Genomic DNA, 6,000 nt, shown 5'->3' with positions numbered 1-6,000 from the left:
CTCGTGACTTCCGCTTCCGGCGGGTTGGTAGGCGCGGGCGGAAGGCGCGCCCCGGGGGAGGCGAGCGGCTCTAGTCTTAGGGTTTGGATCTGTGCCTTGAGCCCTCGGGAACACAAGAGGACTGTGCAGTGTCACCCTCTATTCTTCCCACGTCTTCTACGCTGCTTGGCTATTCGCCTTCAACCATCTTGACACCCTTCGCTCCTCCTTGGTCCCTTCCGCCCTTCTTACCATTTCCCCTTGGTGGAGGTTCCCTACGTCCTTTGGTCCTTTCGTTGATCCCCTAGAAAGAACCTGTCCGTTTCTTCATGGTGGAAATACTTTTATTAATGAATTGCAAACACCCCCCCCCCCCCTGCCCTTGTGCCTACTGGAAGCAAGAACCAGAACTTCTTTTGGAATTGAAGTTTAAAGTCAGCCTCTGAGCCAAGTGAAGGCCAGAGTCGTGATTTTAATTCTTAAAATCACACACTTTTCTACCCCTGAAACACAGGGAAACATCCTACTCAGTCTTGTAGATGTTTCCTAATCTGGTTAATTTTCACCAGAAATTTTGTGATTAGGAGCCACTTTCTGTACACACTTTTTTCACTGTCTGAAATGGCCAGTATTTCATGCAAGATCATTTTCTTTTGATCTTAAAATGTATGTAGGCAACACCATCATCTTAGTTCTCTATACTTAAGTTCACCTGTTCAGTTATTTGACAAACTCATAAAATCACAGGAAAGCTAAGTCAATGGGATCCCTCGGTGGCTCAGGGGTTTAGCGCCTGCCTTCCACCCAGGGCGTGATCCTGGAGTCCCAGGACTGAATCCCAAATTGGGCTTCCTGCATGGAGCCTGCTTGTCCCTCTGCCTGTGCCTCTGCCTCTCTCTCTTTCTCTCTCTCTCTGTTTCTCATGAATGAATAAATAAAACTTTTTTTAAAAATGGAGGAATAGCATTTGCTTAATTAGGATTCTACCATTGTAAGGCAAATGCAGCCATAGATAATATGTAAGTAAATGAATGTGTTGTAATAAAACTATTTATAGACATTGAAATGTGAAAGTCTGTAATTTTCATGTCACAAACTTTTATTATTCTGATTTTTCAACAATTAAAAAATATAAAATAGTTTCTTGTTCTTGCCACACAAAAACAGACAGTGGGCCAATTTTGGTCTGTAGTTTGTTGACCCTGACTTAGTAGAGAAAGCAGTGGTATAAAAAATATGCTGATAAAATAAAAAATAAATACCTACAATACCTTTTTCAGGGGAGAGGCTTTATTTTCTTAATTTTATTTATAGGTGAGCAAATATTCATTCAGATAGAGCACAAAAATGTATTTGAAGATCTGTAAGAAAAATGGTAGTTTTGGGGGCACCTGGGTGGCTCAGTTGGTTAGGTGGCTGACTCTTGATTTCTGCTCAGGTAGTGATCTCAGAGTCCTGGGATCAAACCCTGCATGGCGGGGGGTGGAGGACAGGGGGGGTAGTCCATGCTCAGCAGGGAGTCTGCTTGAGGATTCTCTCTGTTCCTCTGCCCCTCCCCCTACTTGTGCACACACACACACACACTCTCTCTCTCTCTCTCTCAAATAAATATATAAATAAATCTTGAAAAAGAAAAAATAGGTAGTTTTTGAAATAGCAATACATTCTAATCATTAAGAAAAGCACCAGATGTTGAAAGCTCAGCTAAAATGAAATTGCTCTCACAGGTATTATTTTACTATCTTTCTCAAAATTGTTTTCCATAAATTTCCCCAAAATTTTTGTTTTAAAAGATTTCAAACCTACAGAAAAGTTAAACACTTGTATGTTTAACTTGTGTGTCCTTTACCTAGATTCACTAATTGTCAAGATTATATTTCTTACTCGATTGAAGGAAAATTAGAAATTATTAATATTACTGAATACTTTAGTAATCAACATCTAAGGAAAGGGACATTCTCCTTCGCAACCATAATGCCATCTTTACTCTTAAGAACCTTAATATTAGGGATCCCTAGGTGGCTGAGTGGTTTGGCATGTGCCTTTGGCCCAGGGCATGATCCTGGAGTCCTGGGATTGAGTCCCGCGTTGGGCTCCCTACATGGAGCCTGCTTCTCCCTCTGCCTGTGTCTCTGCCTCTCTCTCTCAGTCTGTGTCTCTCATGAATAAATAAAATATTTTTTTAAAAAATAACTTTAATATTATTATTAAATATTAGGTGGTGTTATCTAACATGCAGGATATGTTCAAAATTCTTCAATTGTTCCAATCATGTCCTTAAAATGGGATTAAAAATCCAATCAAGTTTCTTGCATTTGATTGTGATTACTCTCTAGTGTGTTGAATGTAGAATGGTTTCTCTGCCTACACTCCCACCTCCACTTTTTAAAAATTATTTGACACAGTTTTGCAGGGTCTGGGGTGATGTTTTGTAAAATGTCTGGCAGGTTGAATTTATCTGATAATTTTCTCCTGATTAGATTTAGGGTAATTCTGTTTGGCAAGACCACACAGGTCTTCTTGTGGTACCTCCTCAGGAAGCACAGAACATTAGTTTGTTACAATCTATATTTATTACTAAGAAATTCCTAACAAGCCAGTTCTATAGAGCTCTGAGGACAAGCTGGAATTAAACATCCCTCCAAATTACTTCATATTTGCTGTCTTCACAATATTTAGTGATTTTTACCCACCAAGCAAGCAACAACAAAGGCACTCACTAATGAGACTTACACCACCTGATAGTGCCCTCCTGCTGCTCACCTACCCTCCTGCACACAGTGCTCTGATTGACACTTTACACAGTATTTCTACAAGGCTTAGCTCACTGGATATGCCCATGGTTGCCTAAATATATGTTGGGAAGAGGAAACAAATACTTGTGTTATGACTACAACCTGTTTCTTACCGCCACCCCCTAATAAAAGCAGATACAATGGGACTAAATTAAAATGTTGATCCTTGTGTAACATGGGTTTGAACTGTAGGAGTCCACCCATATGCCACTTTTTTTTATTTTTAAGAGTTGACAGCTTTTGCTGTCAAGCAAAAACCTCAAGGCATTTATTGACAACTGCATAACCCAGTCTCCATGGGTCGCCTGCTGCCCTCTGAGTACCTTGGCAGCCCCCAGAGCCCCAGGATGGGGCAGGACAGCAAGTCTCTGCGTGTACTCACCAGGTGGTCCTGCCCAGGCTGGGGCCTAGCAGACAGAGGCTGGGCTGAGGCAGAGGACTTGTTTAGACCGCAGGGACCGCGCTGGGCCAGGATCCCAGGCCCAGCCCGTAGCCTTAGGGCGGCAGAGGCCGCCCAAACCCAGGCGCCCCCCTCGGGACTCCTCCCCAAGTGGGCGTCCAACCCCGCAGCCTTCCGAGGTGGCGCTCGCACAGTGGCGCGGCGGTGCACCTGCTGGCCAGTGCAATGGCTGCTGTGCCCAAGCCTCCAGGCGCGGGAAGGCCACCCAAGAAGAGCAATGACCACACTTTGGGGCACCTATACATGAAGGTTTTATGTTGATTTGTCTGTTTTTTACAATAAATGTACATGCGGTATTGTAAATGTGTTTTCTCTTCCTTATGATTTTGTGAAGGGTGGACTGCGCCTGGGCCAGTGCACCTAACCGCTGCGATGTTGGGGGGGCAACCCTACAGCTTAAACACGCAGTTTTTAGGGAAAAGACTGGTAATGGAAGTTAGGAATAGAGTGTGAAGAGACATGAGGGAGACTCCTAGCAATGCCATTTACTCACCACTTCAAGAGTCAGGGGAGATAAATATAAAAATGCTTAATGGGGGCAGCCCCGGTGGCGCAGCGGTTTAGCGCCGCCTGCAGCCCGGGGCTTGATCATGGGGACCCTGGATCGAGTCCCACGTCTGGTTCCCTGCATGGAGCCTGCTTCTCCCTCTGCCTGTGCCTCTGCCTCTCTCTCCCTCTCTGTGTGTCTCTATGAATAAATAAATAAAATCTTTAAAATAAATAAATAAATAAATAAATAAATAAATAAATAAATAAATAAATAAATAAAAACGCTTAATGGCCTCTAGCGCTGGGCAGCCTGGGTGGCTCAGCGGTTTAGCGCCGCCTTTAGCTCAGGGCTTGATCCTGGAGACCCGGGATTGAGTCCCACGTCCGGCTCCCTGCATGGAGCCTGCTTCTCCCTCTGCCTGTGTCTCTGCTTCTCTCTCTGTGTGTGTCTCATTAATAAGTAAACAAAATCTTTTTTTTAAAATGGCCTCTAGCTCTGTGTCAATACAGAGCCAGGAAGAGGGTGAGATAGGCACTGAGGGCCCAAATTTAAGGATGAATCCACACTCTTTAAATTCTGTGACCTAAGTGCCTCACTCTCCTCACCCTACTCCCAGTTCTATAAACATTAGATGTAGACAAAGGAGCATCTCATTTTTCTTCATGAAACATATAGAAGAAATTCTTTGGAATTCTCTATGGTCTTATACAGAGGATACAGAATTAGGAAAAATGCTGTATAATTTTGGAACTATATACAGTTCATGTTGTAACAGTTTGGTGAGAATCCATATAGTTGATTCTCTTAATACGCAGGATGACAAAATACTTAAGATATGGGCATTTTAAGGTTTCTGTGCAGATTGGAGAATTGTTTCTTCTTAATTGTTCTGAAGATTTCTATATATTGATGCCTAGAAGGGTCAGATCTGCCTCTAACACTTATAGCAACATCTCAACTGTTACTTAGACAGTTAATTTTATCTTAATCTTACCATTAAGGTGTGTCAGGATTAAGTTTTTATATCTTTAAGCAATAATCAAGAAGAAACATACCATTTAAGGGACTTTTAGAGACCTCAGAGTTAAATCAAAGATAACCTACTTATAGTTTTCAACATAATGAATATAATGGGAAAATAGAACATATGTAAATGGGAAAAAATACAGAAACAAAGAATGAGAAGCTATGGGGAAAAGTAGAGAAATGTATATCCATAATCTATTTAAGGATTAAGCACCAACATTGAACAATTTGCTCCCTTGCTATCTTAATTATGGGAGGAAACAGGGTTTCTAGAAACGTTGATTCCCCACTGCCTCAGTGATATGGTAGCCCGTTCCCTTGCCAACTTCTTAAAGGGAGTAGGGATCATAGGGCTAGAGGTAAAATTTCAGGAATTCCTAAACTGCTTGGAGACATAATAACCCCTTCTTGCCAATTTCCTGCCCAAGAAGATCTACAATGTCCTAAGAGTAATTAAGAACATTTAGACTCAAAAGGTCATCACTATGGGAATATGAGTACACTGAGGACCCACAGTGTCCCTCTTTTTTTTTTTTTTTTGAAAGGGTCTGAGAACTAAATAAAGTCAATAACCACTGCTCTTGGGGTGGTGGAATGACAAGATGGAAAGGCAGAGACAACAGGATTGGTGGAGTCTATTCAGAATCACTTTCTCCCTCCCTCCCTTCCTCTCTGTCTCACACACACACACATACTCCCACATCAATCTTTCACTTACTCTCCCTGCTCAGCCCACTCTCTCTCCAGAACCTTCTGCACAGTCACCAAGTTGTTCCATATTCTGGATGATGTTCTCACACTCAAACCAGTTGTTGGTCATCCTGCCCTTGAACAGTTCACAAGATGATATCCAATGCAGCAGAGCTCAGAGCTTCATGAGTACTTCCAAGGTATAGAAATAACTGTTCAAGACAAAGGAATTAATATCAGATGAACTTAGGTGAAAACTGTAGCCCAGAGAGTCTCCAAAGCTCATGTATGAAGAAGTTAACCCAGAACTCAACCCAAAATCCGGGAAATACTAGATATCTTCTATATTCTATTTACCTTTAGGAACCTTTTTCTTGGTTCACTTACTCATAAATAAAATGCAAGCATCTAGGACAGTGTCTCCAGGTCGTCTCTACCTCCTTGGGCAAGGTGAGAAAATGGAGAAAAAGGAGTATACTAGGCTTCTCTCTAAGGCTGGTTTTCATCATGTTTCATGTTGTAGCCTTCACAGTGGAAGTACAGATCCAAGCACTTGTTGT

This window comes from Canis lupus, chromosome 35 (assembly GCF_003254725.2).
Source record: "Canis lupus dingo isolate Sandy chromosome 35, ASM325472v2, whole genome shotgun sequence".
NCBI classification, from domain to species: Eukaryota; Metazoa; Chordata; class Mammalia; order Carnivora; family Canidae; genus Canis; species Canis lupus.
Note: the sequence above shows the minus strand (reverse complement) of the source record.